This window comes from Aptenodytes patagonicus, chromosome 7 (assembly GCF_965638725.1).
Source record: "Aptenodytes patagonicus chromosome 7, bAptPat1.pri.cur, whole genome shotgun sequence".
Taxonomy (NCBI): domain Eukaryota; kingdom Metazoa; phylum Chordata; class Aves; order Sphenisciformes; family Spheniscidae; genus Aptenodytes; species Aptenodytes patagonicus.
In genome coordinates this window covers 15,551,623-15,575,100 of record NC_134955.1, presented here as the reverse complement: position 1 = coordinate 15,575,100, position 23,478 = coordinate 15,551,623, and the positions used below count along the sequence as shown (strand labels likewise).

At 36.4% G+C, this 23,478-nt stretch overlaps 1 protein-coding gene across 6 annotated transcripts in view; it reads left to right on the top strand.

The window, feature by feature from the left end:
* Window positions 1–23,478, top strand: part of SOX6 (SRY-box transcription factor 6) — a 380,373-nt gene that overhangs the window by 37,593 nt on the left and 319,302 nt on the right. For all 6 annotated transcript variants that reach the window (XM_076344067.1, XM_076344066.1, XM_076344063.1 and 3 more), the window contains exon 2: window positions 16,704–16,774. The gene's annotated coding sequence lies outside the window, so the exon portion shown is untranslated. The remainder of the gene's footprint in view (window positions 1–16,703; window positions 16,775–23,478) is intronic.

Below are 23,478 nucleotides of genomic sequence, written 5' to 3'. Positions count from 1 at the left end.
TGATCATGTGGCTGATTTGCAGTTCTAAATTCCAGGAAAATACCTACATTGAGTTTAGTGAAAAATAGCCTGTTTAGTTCAATACAGAGGTTTTGCAGCCAGACAGTGGTGGAAGTGCTTCCTAATAAGTATACGGAAAGTTAAGAAACACATATTAGAATAGGATAAATATACTTTGTTATTGGCAGACTTCAGCTTTTTTCATTTGAGGTTTAGAAAAGGTGTTATCTCTTCTCATATGATTTTGTATTATAATTAATTATTAGACAACTTCAGATGCATTCAGAATTAAACAGAATGAAATAATTTTTGAGCAGACCCTGAGAAAAATTATCCTTCTGGGCTATACTGTTAAGGATTTCCTTATTCCCTTCCTTTTTCCTCTTTGCTCCTTCCCTGTTCCTTGCCATTAAATGGCAGCGTTGTTTTAATTGTTTAAAGGAGAGGGGATTGTGGATACTTCTGGAGTGCCAGCTTCCGTACCTAAGCCTTGCTGGCTTACTGAGCTTTTCCAGTTCACTGATGCAAGTGCAAGCATCGAATGGTTCATATACAGCTCTAATTCCACCTTATTTGGCAGTTACTTCTTGAATGGCCTAATTTTACATATGATTAGTTTTTAATTCTTAAATCGCAACATAAACTGTTTGTATTATACTACTATAAAAGTATGTTAATACATAGGATATGATTAACTTGAAGTGTGAGTAAAAGTGTGAGTTCTGTTTTTCCTGGTACGCCAGTGTGCAACCACCGTGGCTTCTGTGGGAACTCCTAGTTTGCAGCTGAAGGCAGAATTCATCCTGAAGCAAAAAAGTGATGCAGATTTTTAGGATGCGACAAGAATAACATTACAAGATGTATAACTATAGCAAGGCATAACAAGAAAACTATGTTTCTGTGAAAAGCAGACTGCAGTTATTTCTGGGCTGATCCTGGTTTCTGATTCACAGTCATGAAGGCCAAAACATATAGAAATGCACATATTTGTGCATGGGGAGGACCTGGGAAATCTCTGCTGGGTCCTGTTCCCATTTGGGTAGGTAAGAATAGGGCCAGACAATATGTCTTGCTCTGTTTATATCCACCAGCTTCTCCTCACTTTCATTAGAGCACAATTGTAGAAACAACCATGTGCTGGGCTCATGACTAGCTCATACGCTTTGCAAAAACTGTCCGTTTTTCAGAGCTGGCAACTCAGTCTTAACATGCTTGAGGAATTTAGGTCTTCTACTGTCTCATGCCATTACTTGTACAGAATTTGCATCAAAAATATGCCAGAATGTATCACTTTTATAAATGGTAAACTGCTAGTTTTATTAGAAAAGGTAAAGCAAGGACATATCATATACTTTTTTTTTTTTAAAGTGTGATGGAGCTGTTAGGATGTCTCTTTTTTTTTAATGTAGATATTAGACCTAATTACTTTGTCTCATAGCAAGTGAGACTCCACTGTTTCTGTGAAGTTAACGTAATAAAACTGAAGTAACACATTAGAGAATCTGCTCCATTGTGTTTGGCCTTTTCTAGATGCTGTGAAATTTAAACCAAAATATTAATGCCACTGGCCTGAAAGCACCAACATCTTTCCCTGTGAAAGTTTTTCTGATGTTATAGCAGTTGCTCAAGATTCTAAGGTGTAAGTTGAATGTTTTCTCTCTTAATTTTTATGCATTTTGATTTGATTGTTCCTTTTGGGGGTGGTGTATTATCATCACTGTGGTTGTTACATGTCACTGTGATGATGGTAGTTGAAATAACAGAGACACCCCATAATGCTTTTGTAAGGTGACAGTAATCTGATTATCCTTCCTGAAAGTAAATACTTTCATTCTTTTCACTTGTTGATAGAGACTTAAGAAAGTCATGCTGATGCCCCAAAAAAATGAGAATATGACTTGATAACAATTCGCTACTTGCTGCAATATTGTTAGCTGTGATAAAATTAAAGGGAAAAAAACTGTGGGAAATAAATAAACCATATTTGTTTTTTTAAATCTCTGATGTTAGGAAATCTGCTCTGAGATCCTGTATAAAAATAAGGATGTAATGTGCAGTTTGTTTTTGCCAACAGATGAGATATATACTCTTTGGAGTGTCACCCAATGAGAATGATACTCTGTGTAGTCAAATGTTTATTTACTTGCTCATATATTACATTTCGTCTGTCTGACGGCTTGTCTAATAAGGATGAACATGTTTGTCATTCCTCTCATTGTCATATGCACTCACAGATCTCTTCACCAAATTGACGGTTTCTACTTTCTCGCTTTCAGTAGTTCCGCTACCTTTTACTATTGTGCAGATATATTTTTGTGTGATTACATATTTTATCCATCTCTTCTTTGCATGTTACTATTACAGTTTCATTAGACTTGTGTCTTCGGAATGTTGTTTTGTTGAGGGACTAACCTTGCGAAGTTACTTGTAATAATAGTTTGTTTAATTTCCATCCAAATTTCTTATATAACTTTCTTAATAATATTTTGGTAAAATTTTATTCAGTTTTCCATGTCTACAATGATCTAATCTGTTACTCTTTCACTGTATCAGTCCAATTTATATCTATGAAAATTTTGATGGGTGCAAATCTATGTCCTGGTAGGATCATTTTGATTTGAAAACCTGTGCTTTTTGGTTTATATATTATTGTGGTACTTTAAAGGTTTCCATGCCATATAGAGTACAGCAGCTTATTTGTTTGCTGTGGAACTTGTAGCTGTCATGTGGGATATATTTTCTACGCTGCAGTATTTTTAAAAATATTTGCCTGTTGCTTTTTTCATGTATTTTCACTAATTTCAGAGCAGTTGACCCATTTTGACACCGAGACTAATACTATGTATGTTCAATAAGCAGAAGTCTTTGAGAGAAGCAATTTTTTCCACCTAGGATACTGTATAAAGTAAATTCCTTAGACTATATGGTCCAATAGGTTTGCATCATTTTGTGTCCTTGACTATGGGATGCTTGTAGGTGAGGAACATTAAATGTAGACCTATCCTCAGAATTCCGAAAAGTAACTGAAACATCTAGATTTGAGAATTATTGGTCATCACTTCAACTGAGCTCTTTTTTTTTTTTTTTTTTTTTGTGCTCTCCATACTATCCTGAGAAAGCTGAGAATAACGTCATTACTGCATAGAAATTTTCACCTTTTGCCACAGATTTTACTGGCAGTAATGAGTAAAATAAGTGAATTAAAGCCAATCTACAAGAGAGACTTATTAATGCTCTTGGAAGTATGTTTGGTGTTCTCATCATGGTTTCTTTTATGTAGATCTTGAAAACCAAGAGCCAAAAAGAAGTCTACTATCATTCAAGAGTAGTCCATATTCCCATCTTCTCCCTTTGTTTTTCAGACTTCCCTGCATTTAGAGCTGTGCTCATATTATTACTGTATGTGCAGGCACTGAAAAAAATGTAGTGGCAGAGTCTGATGCGAAATATTCTTGATATTGTTCTTCAGAGTAGTACTGTGAAATCACTTTGGTTCCTTTTACTTCTAATAGTTTAATTTCTGGTGGATCGTTAGTTTGATTGCAGAGCCAGACATCGTAAAAGAAGCTGAGTCTCAAACTAGATGCAATTCACTTTACCTCTAATCTGTTATATAATGCTCTGAATCATCAACATATAGAGGAAGCATAGAATAACGAAACTGGTAACAGGCATCTTGTATGTGAAGGTGAGGACATTAGCTGAAGGTGAAGACGTTAATTCTTTCTATTCTGGTAGGACTTCCTAGGATAGAAGTCAGATTCTAGTGTGTTAAAATTTCCTTTTGAGGCCGTGCTTTGGCAAGATGCTGTCTTGTTGCTTATAAAATGACTAAAGTGTCTACCAAATGCAAGTGCCAAGTCAAAATATGTTCTGTATTTTGGTAATTGTGCAGAAAGAACACCAGATGGTTCTGATGATGAAGTGCTTTGGGTGGGATCACTAAGTTTTAATGGATGGCAAACTCCAAAGGCTTAATTACCAACCTCTCTAGCAGCATACTTTTTATCAGAGTGGGCAAGTTATTTTCAGACACAAAAAAGAAAGAACCATATATTTCTTTGCATGTAGCTGAATAAAACCCACTTAGCTTCTCTGTAGGAGTGTCTGAAACTCAGAATACTTGGGCCTAATAGAAAGGGTGCCAAATTATGTTTCCAAAATGGAAAAACTATATTATGAACAATACTGGTTTTGTTCAAGTAGCTTGATATTTTCCCAGCATGCTCAGTTTTCACAGTGTGCTGTTAATGTATAATTCTCCTACAATAGGAATATATCCTACATTTTGGGTTCAGGTATATTACAATGATATTTATTTTCCATGTCTAGTCTGAGATGGCTCAAGTGTGGTCTGTTCTTTTAGAAGATTTTCACATCAGAGGAATTTGGACAGGCCAAATTTTGAGAGTAGGGAAACTAAACAATTAAATAGCAGGTCACACAGTACATTTTATAACTCACAGAATGTTGCTTGGTTTCATAACGTAAGTCCATACAAGTTTGAAGTGTTGATTGATTTGCTTCTGCAATGTTAAAATTTGACTTTTAATACCTTCCAGCCAGCCCTAATAACAGCATAGCAGTAATTTGTGTGCTGTAATCACAGAGGACTTAGTATATATTTGAATGAAGTGTTCTGCATACAATTTTTTTTTCTTGCATCTGTATGATATGTTTGCTAAATCCTAGTGATGTTAGAGAACCTGGTGATGTTAGTATTTGCTTCCAGTTTTTACACAAGAATAGTATTACTCTTGTCTGAAACTCTAGTTGTTATTGTCAGTGAAATACTTGAAAGTTTCGCCATTGACTGTAGTGTGATTATAGGGTCAGCTAGTTGAAATATATCTTGGATGAGGCATAGTTGAGATAATGAGGCCAAGTATAGCCATCACTTATATCATGCAAGTTCTTTGGCTTCTGTAGGATTGGACTGGTGCAACTGTGAAATGCTGTGAAATTTGAGTTTTATAAAATGCGAGAATCCTGCTTCTTATGTTGCCATATAACAGTGAACAAAACCAGAAGGGCCTAACTGCTTATGTTTTTAGACCCTCTTATTGTGTCTGCAGGAGCCAGGTTTTAAAGATTGTTGGGACTTGCTGTAGAGCACAGCTGCTTCTCCAGGTAGGGAGAGGTATCAAGAAGAGTATCATGTATGATTGATGGGAGATTCTCTTGTTGGCATTGAGCCACTTTGTAAATTTTTTTATATCATTATCTCTTAATTTTTGTACATGCATTTGAGCAACTTGTGATTAGTTAATCTTAAAATTGGAGTCAGCATGCTTACAAAGAGCATTCATCTGACTTCTAAGAGTAATGTATTTTTTTATACTTATAACTTTTAAAATTTTTTAATAGTATTTTTACTGATTTTTTGCAAAGCTCTACATGGCTTAGACTGGGATTTTGCTGTCTCTGATCTTATTGAGTAGAATCTTATTCCCTGATTTTCAAGGAGGTGACTTGCTATTAAGGTGTTGCTTAATTGCACAAACGACCCCAGTACAGGGTGTCAGTATTAGAAAGGTGTGTTGCTTGATCTCCCTCCTAGATCCTCAAATTATGGTTTGAAAGTTCCACAAACTTTTATGTTGGCACTCTGTACAGAGGAAAATATCATCCCACTGTAGTATTCTTAAATACTTATTTTCTTGTAAAGTACTTTAAAATTTCATCTGGAAACGTTATATAGGTGCACAATATATTCTTGTGGTGATTAATAATAGTAGTGTCTGACTTTGTGGTGAATTATCATGTATTGATAATTCAGCAAAGTTCTGAAAATTTCTAAGAGATTCATTACCTCATTGGGGTGACAGAATAAAGAGCAAAATCCTAGATCCATTAAAATCGTGGTTGTTCTGCAACGAATCAAGTACAGCCGGGTTTTAACCCTGCGTTCCAAAAATAGCCATGCCTTCCTGTGAGATCAGGGGAGGCCCCAGGGTTTGATATATTTCTTTGAGGGACCGTATTTATTCACACTGAGTAATGTGTCTGTTGATACTTTCAAAATGCGTGTCCTCTTAGAACTGTACACTTTTAAGGCCCTTTATGGCAATTTACACAGCACTGAGAAGAATGGAATCTTGAACGTAGCTGCGACCTGCAGTACCACCCTAATGCACTTAGTTGGAAAGAAAGCGAAGGATTAAGTTATTTGGAACCAAGGAGTAGTTAGCAATAAAATAACTGAAATTATAAACGTGATCATTGGAACTATAACTAACATTTTACAGTTTCTTAAGTGAAGAACGAGAAGAATAAGAATTAAAAAATTTGACAAGTGGGACAGATGATCTATTAATGTGATTTTGGTTCTTGAGAGTGGCATTGGCTAAGATTTATAACCTTTTCTTTTTCCTTGATTTCCCAGAAAGCTTTATTATAAGTTCACTTATACATAAATAATTAACATTGCACTGCATTCCAAAGGGTGCATATGCCAGAAAAAGAGGGCAGAGTCACCTGGAAAAAGAGAAATTTCTAGCTTAAAGAAGCAAAGTATGTCTAGTTGAAGTAAAATAGAGGAATCAAAAATAAAAAAAAAAAGGAAAGAAAAAAAGAAAGCAACCTACATACTTCATAGTTGCTGGGGAGTAGTTATAACTTGTGCTCTAATGATTTCTGATGGATGTTGCTGTAATGTTCACTCTGGTGTTAGTTAAAAAGAAAATGGAGAAAACAACACCCTAAAATTCCACAGCAATAGCTGCTTCATTTAGCACAAGACAGAAACATATTTGAAGAACTTCCTAAAGAACTTTTGTTTTAAAGAAATATAAGTTATTGCCTGTATATTTTTCTTTCCTCATTCATTTTCTTTTGTTTGGTTAAACCAGTGATAAGATCTTGTAATGAGACATGTCAGGCTGATGAGTTAATTTTGTAAAACTTTTAGGTTTGCTATCCAGATTAATGCCAAATTTTTGAGTGTGTGATTTTTTTTTTTTTTTTTTTTTTATGATCAGTATTCCATTTACATTTTTGAAATATCATATGCAAAGCACCTAGTAGCCACCCCTCTAGCCGCCAGCTTTTCATTGCTGCCTGTCAGTATCATGCTGAGGGCAGGTGCAGACAGCCTGAGGCTCATAGATGTTGAGCAATGCTAGTAAATGCCTGGAGATACGGTTTTATATGACTACCTAAAGAGGCTAGGAATCATTTTCATCACATGAAAAACAGAACCCTTCCCCCAAACTTGCCTTTACATTTGTAGCTTAGGACAGTCTGTCCTAAAGTGCAGGGCACCTCTGACTGCAAGATCAACAGTTTACTAATATGTGATCTCTATACACAATACAAAACCCAGGCTATGAACATAAGACTGATCTTTATGGACTGATAGAAAGTAGTGCTTTAGCGTTTTAACCTGCTTGACTGTTAGTATCCATGACTGGGCTTAGCATAAATTGGAGTTGGGGTCGTCGTATCATTTATTTGATGGACAGTACTGCCTGCAAGGATTTCTATCTATGGTGAACATATTTCAGTTCTGGTTTCAAAATATCTTGCAGAGATGAATGTTGCAGAAAAAATAGGAAATCAAAATCTTTACATGATAGGTGACAAGAACAAGTATTGTTCAAAATCACAAAGAAGATTTTGACAGAGATGTCATAGGAGAAAATCAGAAGAAACTAGGACTTCACCTGGTTAAGTCTCCAAAGCTTGAATTCTTATCAAACTGATAGCTTTGCCACTGAAGGCAAACTTCTGTTTCAAGGTGTATCCTTTCCTTAATTAAACATATTTTTTTGCTTGCTTTATAACTAGCGAAGTAGGAGAGACTGAAAGGAGGCTGAGAGGTTTTTATTTTGAGGGCTTGGTGAGGTAACGTGGTTGTGTTGTGTCCCCGTCCCCGTCCCCGTGATTTATTTGTCCAGCAGGTGAGAGTTAATTGTCGTCAGAATTGATTATTGTAGATAATCACCAATTGAATGGTCCTTTGGGCAGAATACGAAGCCATATTCTTGCTGGTAGCACTCTGTGCCACATACTTGGGGAACTGCTTTCTGATAGAGGATACGTATGTAAGATGGGATTCTAACTGACTGAATGGATCCTTGAAGAAAGAAGTCTTATTTACTTATGATTCTTCTAAAGTGAAATTAAAATGAGAGCACCTGGACCTCCTTTTCTCTGGTTATAGTGTCAGGAGAAATGAATTTGGAAAATCGGAGCTGAGAGGGGAAGTTAGTATATGAGGCCTTTTTTTTTTTCCTTTAAAAAAAAAAAGACTTAAGCTGTAAGTATTACGTTTCAGGGGTTTTTTTGGGGAAAAAAAAAACCCCAAGATATATAGTAAGGAGGTTTTGTCCCTCAGGGAATCCAGGGAAGTAGACCTGAAGGCAGACATTCTTAAGGATTTCTAATTGATTTTTATGTCCTACTTAACTAGCTTTGAAAATCTGAGCTTCAGTAATATGGTACTCTCCAATTCAGAACCCCAATATTCTGTCTGGATTAATGCTTGTTTCAATGGGAGCAAATGGCACACTTGTATGATATTGTTATATTACAAAATAGAAAAAAAATCTGAGTTTGTGTACAGCTGACTTAGCTCCTGGCCATTTGGCTCACAACCTGCTTACATTAAATTCTGAAGGTAAGGGTACATTGGTGCATTTTTCTTTTTCTTCTTTTTTTTTTTTTTTAAATCAAAACCACCGATCTGTTTTGTTGTTGTTGTTGTTGTGTAAGTGCACCACAGTTGTGACAGGTTGAATCTCCAATTTTCAGGGAATTTTCAAATCCAAGTGCTACACGGTATATTTATGCTGGAATTTTAAATATGGTAATCTGCTCCCATGCACTAGTATTATTGTTGATATCTCTAAAATATCAGATACACATTTCAGCTATCGTACCATTTGTAGCTCTTGGAAATAATGGCAAAACTGGGTTTTCACAATTAACACTTCCCCCCCCCATATATCTCTTTGCTTGAGGGCTTTAGTTTCCTGTTTAAGAGGTTTCTTGTTGTTATTCCAAGCCTTGCTTATGCATATGTAGGTATTACGCTATCAAAAACTGTGCCAAGGAGTTTGCAGCTGGTAGATGTAGCACAAGTACAATTTAGTAGGTGTTCAAGTCAAAGTCCAGTGAAAGAACCTGATGAGGATGTTTCCTAAACCCTTTCCATGTTCTGTGTGCAACAGCTTCAGACTTTCAGCAGTGATGTACAATGACTCAAAAGTCTCCCATGTTATTTAACTGTTCACAACTCTACATAATTCTTGATGCTTTGTCTAGCAAGGAAAATACAGTAATAGAATTTCTTTTTATTTTTCTTTCCAAAAAGACTGCTTATTTGCTCAGAGGTGGTCAGCAATTGTGGATAAAATATAAAAATATATATAGATAATATATAAAAACTTGGGGATAAAATGAATATGTACCTGTAAATATAGATAGTTGATTTGAATCCCATATCAATGTGATTCCATTCTGTTGTGTAGTTGAATTTCAATTTAGTCCAATCCAGAGCTCATAAAGCTCATTGAAGAGACTTAACTGCATGCTAAATTACAGTTTGAATAACATTTCATACTTTTTAGACTCTCCTTTTTGGTCATGTGACCGAGCTGAAAGAACATACCCTCTTTTAAACAAAGTAAGCCAATTCTTCAGTAAAATAACTTTAAACATTGGTCTGAATATGAAAGAGCAAGGAACCTGACACGTTATGTATTCAAAAGATAAAGGGGAGCCAAAAACTACTAATATGATGTAAGAATACATCAGTGTAGTAGGCTAACAGCTCCTGGTATGTGTGTTGTTCTTCTTGCATAATGCAATTGTTACATAATGATAATATTATATAATAAACAAAAACATTGTTTTGTGTTAAAGTTGTATCCAGAGAATCCTTGTGAGATTGTTTTACAGTAGTGCCCTGAGACCCTGTTATGGTTGCAGGTCCCTGTACTCTTCCCATAGGAAGAGATTAAAAAGCTATCATTCCAGACGGAGAAAGTAGAGTTGAGGCAGAGAGAGAGAGAAGAGAAAAAAATTGCAAAATATTATAATGCAGGTAAATGCCAGCGCTGCCATATCTGTCTTTGTGTGGTTGATTTCAGTGGTTGTGTGACAAATGTGAGTCTCTGAAGAGTGACCCTGGATGCCATTTCTGAGCCATGTCCTCTGTACACTGCTGCTTCTCTTGGTGTAGAAAGTAACTTTCCAAGTGCAGTTTGTATTTGCTGTAAAATTCTCTCTGTATTTGATATATCCTTCTGATAGTACCACATTAGGTACTGTTAGGAAGGGTTTCTGGTATTTGGAACACCAGTCATACTTCTTGGGGCTTGTAATGCTGTAATTTTTCATTCTGAGCTTAATTTGCCTTGTAGTGCCTTCAGCGCATGGATCTGTATATGTAAATACTACAGAAATGTACCCGTTTTGAAAGCTTTCTCTGTTTTCTTTAATTCAGTCATATTGATTAGGAGTGACCCAGCCTGTGGCTATTAAAACGGCATGTAGCTTGCAAGAAGTTCAGAAGTGTTTTTTGTGTCATAGCTACATCATTTGAGTGGCAGTGGGCTGGTGCAGGAACTGCTGGGAAATCCGAGTCCCTTGATGTGGGAGCAGGAAGCCGGTAGCGCTTTACCAGCCTACCCTGGGCCACTGAGGAGGCTTTTGCTATCTCTAACCCATGAGTTATAACTGGAGTTCCTCCTCTCCCTTCAGCCTTCCAAGCAGCGTGGTGTATGTCTTGTGGTTCTTATCTGCTTGAAAGTATGAGTACAGAGCTTATCAGATCTGGAATGCTAGCCCCTTTCCTTTTATACAAAAGAATAAATACGTATTTAGGTATTTCTTTCATCTGCGCGGTGAATTAGATGTTTTTGGTGTTTTCAAGTGTAATTTTAGTGGCAGGTATAATACATTTAAATTATTTGTTGGACATGTGCAGTACTTTTTTCATCAAAATACTTTTTAGTCTTAACCTGATGCTATGCTATGAAGTGATACAGCCAAAAGACCTTAATTTTGTATTCTGTGCTCAGGTCCTGTAGTGATTGGATGCTTTATAGATATGCAGGCACACAGCAGAGAAACCTTCACGAGCTGCCTGTTGAAGACATAATGCAATTTTGCAAATGCATGTGCCTTTACAGAAGAGATCATAAGGAACTCTTATAGTCAGTTATATAATATAACGCTGCCAGATCATGTACCACTACTGAGTGTTACCCTGTTGGGAGAGACGTGGTGATGCTTATGGGGTTCCTTTTTTTAAGAGGTAGTTTACAGAAACTCCGTCTATTGTCTGTGTGTGTCAACATGCTTTTTGTAGGCAGATGTGAGGTTGCTCTAAACTGGAAGTCATGTAGTTTACGTAAGTGCTAACCATACCTAAACTGGATTAGAGTGGGTTTGTGGCCAGTCATCTCGGAGTGTGGGCAGAATGAGCTCACATCTCCCTGCAAAATGTTGTGGAGATGTATCCTATTTTAGGTATTTTTTTGAGCCTTGTTTCTGTAATAACGACATCACAGCTTCTGGTATGTAGAATTGTAAAGCATCACTGTTACAGAAGGAAGAAGTAGTAGCTCCTTTTTGTGAATAAGGAACTAAGAAGCACAAAGAAACTCTTTTGCTGAAGGTTGAGCAGAAAATCTATAGCAATGACTGAGTCCAGAGCTTTGGAGACCAATGTTTACATCGCATGCACTGTGGTGTTGTTCTTACCTCACTGTGATGCAACGTGTTTTAAAATGACCAGTGCTGTAACAGGTGGTACACTCTGATTCCTCCTTTGATAGATCATCTGGCTGCAATCTCTCTTACAGAGTACAAAAATCCAAATGAGGATCATTGCAGAGGGACTATTCTAAAATGAAAAGCATTAGGTAAACAACATTGTGGTTGTTTTGGTTTGGTTGGGTTTTTTGTTTGTTTGTTTGTTTTTTGGTTTTTGCTAATGCATGGAACCAAGGAGGGTGAACAGTTTAAGAAACAAGCCAGCAAAGGCAGTAAAATACAATCCTGGGCCACTGAAGAGAAGTGACACAAAGGGAAGATAACAGGAATTTCCCTGTGTCTTTTGTAGAAAGTCTCATCTATAGTGGTTAATTACTGTGTTTACTTTCCTGTTTCAAAATGATCGTGTATGAAAAGTTTTCTGTGTGTAAGTAAACCATTCTTCATTGAATCATCTTGAAACTGTGCCCTTTACCTCAATTAAGTCAGGTTTTTAGAAATCCAACTCAAAGGATCTCATCATAATCAGCCTACTGCCCTCTTAATTTTTGAGATTGTGGCTAGGGGCTTACAGGTCATTAATGTTTTAGTTGTGAAATTTTGCACATTTCAGGGTGTGAAAATGCTATGTGATTCAGGCCCAAATGCATAGCTTCATTTCTGTATTATTTCTTTTTCTCATTTCACATCATGCTGTAATTCTGAAAATAGTTTTTTAACAGTTGTTGAATGGTACATATTTTAGTCCCAGCAGCCCACAATGATAGGCCACATTCTCAAATGATATAACATGATGCCATGCTTTTTACTAAATAACTGCTTCCATTTTTTACTTGCAGGCTTCCTTCGTGCTCACTGATGACTGTGCATAGAAAATACAGACTACCTGTAGAGGCTCTATCTTAGAAGAATCAGAATATTTTAATTAATGATTTTATAAAATGAGCAATTTTTTTTCTGCTTTCCGAAAGTGGTGAAATCTTATGTTCTGAAAACTAAAATCTCTTGGAATTATTAGAGCTGACGGTGTTTGGGCGAAAAGAGGTCTGATTTATAAGTGACATTTGGCTATTTATGGAATTTTCTTTGGTTCGTAACACTTAAGGCATACAAGATCCTGCAGTCATTTAGTGATGTACATAGACTGCTTTATGTCCAGCGTTCTCTTGGTGTCAATATGCATTTGCAAGACAAGCAAAAGCTTAGCTTTTTAAAAAGTGAGTTATTTTGAAAGATTCTATGAAATTGTTGGATGACTGCACATTATTCTTAGTCAAGTCAATGAGAGATGGTTAACTTTATTAACACTTCTTTTAAGCCAGGTCTGTGACTTTTTGGTGTTTACGGAAATGATCTTGGTCTTATTTCATGTTACCTGACTAGGACGCCTTTTCCTTTTCGAAAAAAACAACCCCAAACAAACAAACAATCAAAACCATGAAAACTGCTGTGATGTTTGCTTTTGAGCAAACCTTTTCATTTAAAATGTAACCATTTTATGGCTTTCTAAAATGGAAATTTTGAGGCAAATGAGATAATCAACCTTTGCTATTTTCATTGAAAGCTCATTGCCTGAACCCTTAGGTCCTTTTGTAAATCCTTGTCTTTGTGGTTTCTTGTTTTCATGGTGTTGGCAGTTTGTGGTGTTTGGGTTTTTTATTCTACTTTCCAAGACTTGTGAGTCCATGGCGTTTTACCTCTGGGTGTTTTCAATGGCAAGTGTCACAGAAGGATAGCCAGTAAGTTCATATAGATCTGCTATATTGTATCTGCTTTTGCTTCAGTTCCCCTGCCTTGCAGCCGTGCTTCAGCTTGTAGGTTGAAATGCTGAGTAGTACCAGAGCACTGGATTCACTGGTACACAGATTTAGGTCTTTACACTGCATTTTTTCTCTGCTGACAAAAGTTTTGGCATTTTAACAGAGTGGTAGAACAGAAGGTCAGCTATAGTACAGGAAAAAGAAACCAACCTTTTTTGTTTAGTTCATGCTATGCGCCGATTTAAGTATGAAACATCTTTTGGTGAAGGTACCTGAAATCAGACCATAAGTTGCTCTTACAGCTTTATTTTTCCCCTTTCATAGTGGGACTGGGAGAGCCAGACTTTGATAAGGATGCTAGCAGCTTTCCAAACAAGCATCTGAAATACCTGCAGAAATTGGAGCTATTGAGAATGTTTTGAGAGCATTTTGACTGCAAAATGTCTGAGTGAAGTTTCTAGTGGGACTTGTACCAATTAAATCAACGGACTACTTTAAAGAAAACTTTGTTCTTGTATATGTTTTTGCAACAACTATTCACCTGTGTAGTCACCTGGAGTTCAACTCGAGACATCTAAAGTGAAAGCGTAAATGGTTTAAGCTAATAGAATAAGGGCCAGACTTCTGAAAGGGTTAGGGTCTGTCTTCTCAACATCAGTGGGAGCTGGCCTCCCAAACACCTTTAAAAACACGATGCAAGACTTCTATTGATAAAAGAGACAGGTATAAAAATCTACATGGACCAACTACTGACCTGTATAGTATTAGTCCTTGGTCTATTATATTTATGTAATAAATTTATATTTAATTATATGATTTGTATAGGATACACCTGATAGAAATTTTGTATTAAACTTTATGATGTTAGTGTTTGATGGACAGAGGGTTTTCTACATGGATAAGAAAATAGTTATTTTTTTTAAGGTTTAAGAAAAATTACCTGGAAAGCTAAAAAGAGAAAACGTAGTGCGAGGCTATAGAATATAGGACTACAGGTGTAAAAGAGAGAAAAAAATAGTTAGCAACTACTTCATCTAATTAGGTCACGAGGTTTACTTTTGGTTTTTGTGTGTGTGTGTTAGCTATATCGTCTGTCTTTTGTGCAAGGAACTGTGCAAGGTAAAATGAGTCAAGGCAGTAAGAAACAGGTATTTTCTTCCATATAAACCCCAGGTACCTCATACTTAAATTTTCACTGTGAATAACTGTTTCTGGTTGATTAACTGTTTTCAGCATTTTACTTATACTCTGCTTGTGTTGTTAGACTACTGCTATTGCTGAACACTTACTTGATTGCAGTTTTATTAAATTTTCTAAGGGAATATGATTGAAGGAAAAGTCAGTTTTGTATGATGTACTAAATACAACAGTCTAGCTCAGATGAGTCCATTTTGAATAGACTGGGCTGTTTGGGGTTGGGGTTTTTGTTTTTGTTTTTTCCACCTTGACCAGCTACGTAATGGATAAGTCTGCAGCTGACTCCCAGTTCTGAGGAGTTATCTGAGCAACAAGCCTTCATTTGCTCAGGATCACTGGGTATGGTTAGCCCTGTTCTGCCTTCTCCCTCGCTTGCACTGTTGCCATAAGAATCAAGGCTTCACGTACATATTGTTCTGCAGGATTTTTTACCAAACTGAACTTTTTTCCTGGTAGATTAACAGACTGCTAAAGCTAAATTTAAAATTTTGTATATTTAACCCTTCCCCCTAATTGCTTGCCCAGAATAAAGGTTTGGTGCTTTGTTCCTAAATTCTCTACATGAGGTGGTGCGCATTAAAGTGTATTTATACTCTTTCGGATTAATTAACTGTGACCTTATGAACCACTGTCCTTGTTTAATTGGTGGCTCCAAAGCACACTAATGGCATAAAGCAGCTGATAATGAGATTCAGACTTGCTTTTAAAATATATAACAACACTGCATTGATATAGCAAATGAGATTTGTTGACTCTGTTGGTATTACAGGAGAGAAGACACAATTAAATGTGTACTTTCAGGATGGGGGAGGGCTTGGTTGGAATGAATAATACGCACTTCAGGGTGGGTGTATGAAATAAGGAGGATATTCTACATCAAGATAAGTTTGGTATTCTCTCCTTGTCTCTAGGCACTGTGCAGTACTGGCTGGTGCACTTAGGATACCGAAATGTTGTGGGAAGGTGTTTCTTAAAGATTACTGGAGGCTAACAAAAATGATGATTTAATCTTAAATATAGTTACATGTTTTTAAACTGAGCTTACACCCACTGTTTTATGAACTGCAAATTAATCAGATAGCTCCCAGAGAACAAAAAGGTTTTGACCTAAACTAGTTGCCCAGGCTCCATTACTATTTTCAGTTTAATGTTACCCATATCCATCCTTACATTTTGGAAAGAAAACAAGGGCTGTGCAACAAAGTTTCTTTGTTTTCATAAGAACTAAAAATGTGCTGTAAGTAGACCAAACAATAAAAATAAACTACTGAACTACCTTCTAATGCATGGGGGTTCTGGAGAGAGGAAACCGTGGATATTTAGAGGCATAAAGTGAGTCATTGTGCTAGTTAAAGAATTTTATAAGGCGAGCTCTGTGGGTTTGAGTTGCATCTGTTACCTTTCCAACTAGAACTGAGGGGTATGCAGGAAAAAGAATGTTGGATTTAATCATGCCTTATAGTGAACGCATTGTACTTAGGCTAAGCTTCTAACCGGGATCTAGACTGTAGGAGAACAAAATTGTTAGTCTGTCTTTCTGTATGAATTTTGCCTTAGATGGGTTCCAGTTAAATGCACCTCAACAATATTATTTTACACCAGTTAAGCTGCAAAATGCTGTTAACAAAATACTTTAAAAAAGTAATGAATGTTCTGTAACACTTGAAAACAAAAAAACAAGCAAAAAACCCCAACAAAACCCCCCAACTAGCCAAAAAACCCCTCACAGCTATTTCCCTTATTAAAAGATAACCATGCTTGCATTTATGATAGTTCTTAGAAGCCGTAATGGACTGGGTTGCTATGGTGTGAGATGCAGAACAATGAAATAATTGTTTCTCTTGGTATTGGCTTCCTGGAAACAAATTCTGTGTAAATTACTTGGCTGAAATAGTGACAACAGTCTTGTGTGCTGTTTTATTTAGTTCATAGTTAAAAATCATAACTATAATAATAAAAAAGTAACATTTATCAGTTCTGGGCTTTCTTTTGTTTCAACTCTTTTTCCTTTTACGTTTTCAGGTCAGTTTCATGAATTCAAAAGCAACTTTCCAGTGATTTCTGGGAGCTGGGGCTGATTTTCTTGTGTATTTGTAAGTATTTATTGATTAATTTTCCTGTTATGTGCATCTTTCTAATACTCTTTTAACATGGAGAATGGAAGTTGTTTTAAAATGTCGCTGTCATATCACAGTTTTAGAATGTTCTTTTATTACGAAATGTACCTAACTACTTATGAACTTCTTGTAGTTTTTTTGCCACCAACTTAAGCTTCCGTTATTCAGAGGGGCTACAGATGCTTGAATTAACAGTGAATATTCCTGTTATTTCAAGCTGTCTTTTGGTTTTCATCATAATAATAATAATGAGAGAACAGTGTTGCTTACAGTAACACATCAGTTGTGACACTTGCTAATGATAGTGCATCTTGCTGTTGTGATGAAAATTATTTCTAGAAATGAATTGGGGCTGTGATTCAAGACTGACAGGACTTTTAGAGGAAATGCTACATGGGTTTATTGAGGAAACACTAGGATGACCAGTATCTGCTGAACTGGGAATGTACTTTTATATACCCTGGAGAAAGCTGACCTTTATGGTTGCAGGAAGATGACTGAGACTGTAGTCATTTAGGCCCTGGCCCAAGAATATGTTTTAACGTATGCCCAAGTTCAAATAGAGCAAACAGGAATAGGCCTATGCATAAATGCTTTGAGAAAGGGAAAGTTAGAGGAGAGGATCTGGGGGGCAGATAGTTATGCAACGAATAGAGAGCTTTCAGAATTGCTGTTTTGGATAGTCTTCAGCTTTAGTCAAGTATAATAAGGAAAATCTAATGGTACTTAGACTTGGCATGATATAAATTATTGCAGTACCTCTTGCATGAGGTAGTATAAATGAAACCTATCTATGCAGCTTGTTCTCTTAAGTCACAAATATAGTTTATGAATAAATATTTATTCAATCATTTGTGGAAAAAGATGTTCACAAAACTGCATTCATCAGGGAAAAATATGGCTGGTTCTCCTCTCAGTATGGAAATGTGTTCAATTTGTACTAACCCTTCCTCTTTACAAATGTTTATTTTCATATATGGTTTTGCTATTATATTTGCAGGTTCCTTCATTTACAGGTCAGCATCTTTTTAATAAGCATTGTCAGTCATATTTAAAGAAAATATTGTTATCAAATAAAATAAACAATTTTTAAAAAGTATTACCATTGAAAAATAGTTCCAAGAGGCAATGTAAAATGGTTACTGAATTGAGAGCGAGGAATTTGTTGTAACTCTTCCTGGCTTTGCCACTGCATGTTTTTTTCAAGTAATCAGGCTTTCTTTGCCTCATTTTTCTCATCTATAAATGGAAATAGTAATATATCAGTCAATACAAACAGTACCTCTTTATACCTCAATATGGAGTATACTTTCCATCAAAGCAATGGAATAAATACAATGGTAGATTCATGGTGAACTTCTTTGCGCATACCAGGCTAATTGGATGAGAATCTGTAAGTACTGCTTAATTCATGTTCATGTAGGATTATGAACATATGAAGGGCTTTAGTAATTATATTGTGGACTCCTGATCTGAGTCCTGCTTTTCTTGGATGACAATGACAAAAAGCTGTGGTAGACAAAATTGACGTTAAAAGTACTTTGAAAACAATGTTTGTGTTTAGGTCAATCAAGTAAGTACTTAAACTTTAATGAGAAGTATGGACACTTGTTATCAAACAACTGTACACTAACTTTTGCAGAAAAAGTTGTTAGTACAGTTGGGACACGTGAGACACGTGAGGACAGCATTGTGACCATGAGAGCTGAAACGTGGTTCAGCAGCCTTACCAATGAAGCCAAGTAAATGACTCTACAAAATGACTGTACAAAATGAACCACAGTCTAGTCTTTTATAGGTATTCTCTGCAACTCAGAGTTCAATCACATTGACCTGAATATCTGGAAAAGTGAACACTATGGCTGACTGTTCTTGTTCTCTGATTAAAGGACTTATTTTAGTATTTAGCACTAGGAATATCTAGGAACATATGCAAACCTTAAGTTTACATAAACTGAAAAGAAAATGTAGGATGTACAACTGATTGATTCAGCCCGGTGTTTCCTCACATACTGAAAACAGGATTGAAATATACATTCTATAGTAATACAGGTTTAGATCTTCTTAAATCATCTCTATTGTACCTCTCCGAACTTGCAAGTATTCTGTAGTAGTATACATTAGTTCAGCAGATATAGACTCTTCCTATTCAGTTACAGTAATATGTACAGTACCATAAATTTTCACTGTGCTCTATAGACTAATAGGACAAGTTGTTACCTCAAGTATCTTTCAATTTAAAGGCTTGATTTCTGCAAATACTTATTGATGTGAGGTGACCGCGGAAGCTGATGAAATCAGGATCAGGACCTGAGGCTGAACAAATAGGCCCTAAGCAAATGATACCATATAAGACGGGAGCTTTGGGGGATTGCTGTGGAACACACAAAGTTTGCATATATAAGGAGTTTTGAGATGATTCAATTCTAAGCAGCATTTAAAAAATGCTAATGAGAAGTGTATACCTTTTTCATGTTATGCTATAATATTTAGGCATGTTTTTATAGTGTGTTTGTTTGATCTATACTCCAAAGGGAAGGAGTGTAGATCAGTGCTAGGAAGATTGATCTTTGAAACTGTGCATATTTTTTATATGGGAATACAGCAAGATCAGCTAAATGCTGCTGTAGGTCTATACCAAAGCTATTTCAACCAGGGGCTATAATAACTTTTTCCTCAAATTTTTGAAAGTTTTGTCATAGATGCATTCTGCTGTAACATGTAATTACTTGGCTCATCCAGTTCAGACAACTTTGGGGTTTTTTTTGTCGTATTTGGCTAGTTTTGTTCAGGAGAAAACAGGATTGATGATTCATACAAAAGTAAATTTCATGGAAAATGTGACATTTGTGCTTTTGTGTTATGCCCACAGAGTAATTGTCCTAACTAAAGGTTACTTTTTTTTCAAGAATGTGGTCTTAACATGGTTTAATTTATTTAATTGTTCTTCTCAAGTAGGTTTGTCCAGTAGTAAACTGCAATAGTTATTTAAAGTTACAGATGGAAAAGAAATGTCGTCTACTAACACAGCATTTAAACCAAATTTTGCTTGTATGTCAGCAATTAGAAATGCCTTTTTACTAGCAGTTCAGTTTCTGTGTAAACATTTTATTGTGACTTGACTACAAAGTGAAAACACTGACGGGGGGGGGGGGGGGGAGAACCCTGAAATGAATGGTGTTAAAGCCCATGAAGCTTCAGTGTCCTGCAAGAGCAGCTCTTCAGTGAAAAGCCTGTATTGAAAATATGGTGAAAATAATATAATTGGATTTGAGACTAAAATCAAATTGCTTTAAAAACAAACAGCAGCAATTTTTTTCAAAGAAGGTTTAAAAACAAAAATAGAAACACTTAGGGGACACACACATGCACACACGTTATAACACAACAAAACTGAGATTGTGAGTAGGTAAACTTTATCTTTTCAAACACTTATTCCAGTCAGCACATCATCAGGGAGTATGCTTTGCTTCAAACTCAATATTTAATATTTTTTCCTCAATCTTATTTTTAAGGCAATTTTTATACTTTTTTTTGGTTTAATTTGGAATGGTTCTATTTAAAACTTAGAGAGTGTGTTTATTTACACCATGGAGCATCTGACCAAATAGATTTGTGCTTTGTATTTATACCAGCTTATTTAAAAGGAGAAAACTATTAAATTGTGAATATTTACATGATAAAGTCAAAGAAGGCACAGCTTATTTGGAGCAAGCAAAGACATATGTGGCTTTGGCACTATTTACTTTTATGGGTTTAATTGTTAACAATCTGATGTTCTACTAAATTACAGTTAGTTTATTTGGGAAAATATAGTGTCTATGCTTTCTAGAAAAGCAGTATACTGAACTCAATTATTAAAAAGTTGATCTCCATTTTTCGCTTTGTAAGATGTAATTGTACATCAGTATTTTGGTCAAGGAGGTGCTTATCAGCTTGTCACTTGCCTCTTTCTATAAAGAGCTGATTCTTTCAAAATTCCTATTAAGAAAGCAAAGTGATGCCTTGCTAGAAGCGCTGTTTGCTACAACATCCATACTTTTTTTTTTTTGGCATGTGTGTGCTGGAGGTATCAGAGGTCTTTATCTTCTTCTGCCTACTTTCATGCTAACATTTTGACCTACCAATGTAAAATGATGTGGTTGCACCATTATCCTGGTTTTGGCAGGGATAGAGTTAATTTCCTTCCTAGTAGCTGGTACAGTGCTGTGTTTTGGATTTAGGATGAGAACAAAGTTGATAATGCACCGATGTTTTAGTTGTTGCTAGGTAGTGCTTACACTAGTCAAGGACTTTTTAGTTTCCCAAGCTCTACCGACTGAGAAGGCTGGAGGTGCACAAGAAGCTGGGAGGGGGCACAGCCAAACTGGCCAAAGGGACATTCCATACCATGTGACATCATGCTCAGTACATAAACTGGGGAAAGCTGGCCGGGGGGGGGCTGCTGCTTGGGGGCTGGCTGGGCATCGGTCGGCAGGTGGTGAGCAATTGTACTGTGCATCACTTGCTTTGTGTATTATTATAATATTATTATTATTATTATTATAATTTTATTTAAATTATTAAACTGTTTTTATCTCAACCCACAAGTTTTTCTCACTTGTGCTCTTCCAGTTCTCTCCCCCATCCCATTGCGGGGGGGGGAGTGAGCGAGCGGCTGCGTGGTGCTCAGTTGCTGACTGAGGTTAAACCACGACAACCATGAAGTAGCCCCTCAGCAATTCGAAGCTCTATTTTCCTGGGATTATTTTATAAATGGTGAATGTAAAATCTGCGTCTAGTGGAACACTATCTTACTGTTTTTATGCAACACTTGCACTACAGTAGCACACAAATTTTCCAATAGGAAACAAAGTTCCAGTGTATAATGTGAGGTATAAATAAATACAAAAGCAAGGCACCTGCCTTGAAGAGTTTTCTTGTCTGAGAAAGCTTCTGAAAATACACATACTTTAGATGTACTTAAGAGAGAGTCAGTTGAGTAGAAAGAAAATGGAAGGGCGAAAGGGCATTTCTTTACACTCGAGTAATACCTGGTGCGTAGATGCCCAAACGTATTTGTCAGTGTGGGTCTAATAGAAGCATAGTTGCATCCATCCAGAGCTTTGTAGTTGTACCTGAAGAGAGGAAGGTGTGGAAAAAAGACTGAAGGAGAGAGAAAGGTGGCTGGGACATTAATCTGCTGAGAACAGGACAGACGTCCAGTCAAAACTACAAAAAGTTCTGTTTGTTTTTTAGTATCTGAACTGAGGTTCTCTTTCCCCACCCCATGCTTCTAGCTGGGATGTCTGATGGACTCTCGTGTGTGAATTTTCCTAAAGCTGTGTAGTTGTGGGAGGTCACCTAGGGACTTCTAGTTCTAATAGAAGGAGCGTCTGTTGCATGATGCTGGCACAGAAACATGTTCCTATCTGAGTTCCCGTTTACCTTCTGAGTGCAGCAGACATTATTTTGGCTGCTTCTCTAGTGACCGTACAGACTGTTTCTTGGTAGTAAGTAAATAAATTAATAGATATATAGAATGCTCATATTGTGGAAGCAATATGCATTGTATTCATTTTAGTCAGTTTTTCTTATAATAAGCAAATAGTGCACTTAAACTACTTCTAGGATTTTGATATTTAATGTAGCACAGAAATCTTCTTCAGTTCTTTATGAAGAATGAAACATATACCACAAGAGAGAATATACAAAATAACAGTTTTCATTCATACAAACCCAAAGGGTTTCATGCTATTAGACTCTTTAGCACTTACTAAAATGAGGACACCACTGAGGGTGAGAGTGCTATCCAACCAGCTTCTGACACACTGCACAAAGACAGAGGTCACGTATGTGGTCTTTGCTTACTTTTTGATGAAGTTGAACCATTTAGTGAAGCTGCTGCTAGAAATGCTTTTTCAAAGGATTGTCAGGCTCTGTGTGTAAACGAGGACCTCCTTGCTCTGCTGCTGCTCCATATGTGTGCTGGATGAGATCCGTGTAATGCACTAGATCCATCTGCTGTCTAAAAAATTCTTTGCAAAAGTACTAAGCAATAAAATGGAAATCCTCATCCCAACAATTCTATATGCTGTTGAAGTTGCATGCAATGCTTGGGAGAGAGCGATCTGTTAGGAAATATTTGTGCTAAGAAGCTGAATTAAGAATGTGGAAGCAAAGTATTCCTACAAGTCCATACCTGGACAGAGTCCTATAGGTTTTCTGCAAGTGATTGGCATTTGCAGAGCCAAAATATTTTTAGAAGAAACGGTTGTTCATCACAAAACCAAAGCCTCAGGTCACTTAATAACTACAATGCAGGATCTCAGAAAAGCTGTAAAGAGAATTTTCTTTAAGCCACGCTGCGAGTAGTAAATTATATACAGTATTTCTCATTCTACGTAAATTACAGAAAGGATTTCTTATTCTATAGCATGGATGAACAATACCAACAGTTGATGTCAGTATTAACTTTTCAAATCATATTACTTAAAAGGGTGAGGGTTATAAAGTGTCCACAGACAGCTTCATTTTCTCTCTGTCTGCCTAATGCACTTATACCAATGGCTGTTTGATTCATTTATTGACATAAAACAGAATTGCTTAGAACTAACCACTCATTCATCATAATCACAGTTACGAGAGAGTGTGGGGTAAGAGGTTAACTGCTTGCTAGATGTATCAAGATCTTTGGTATA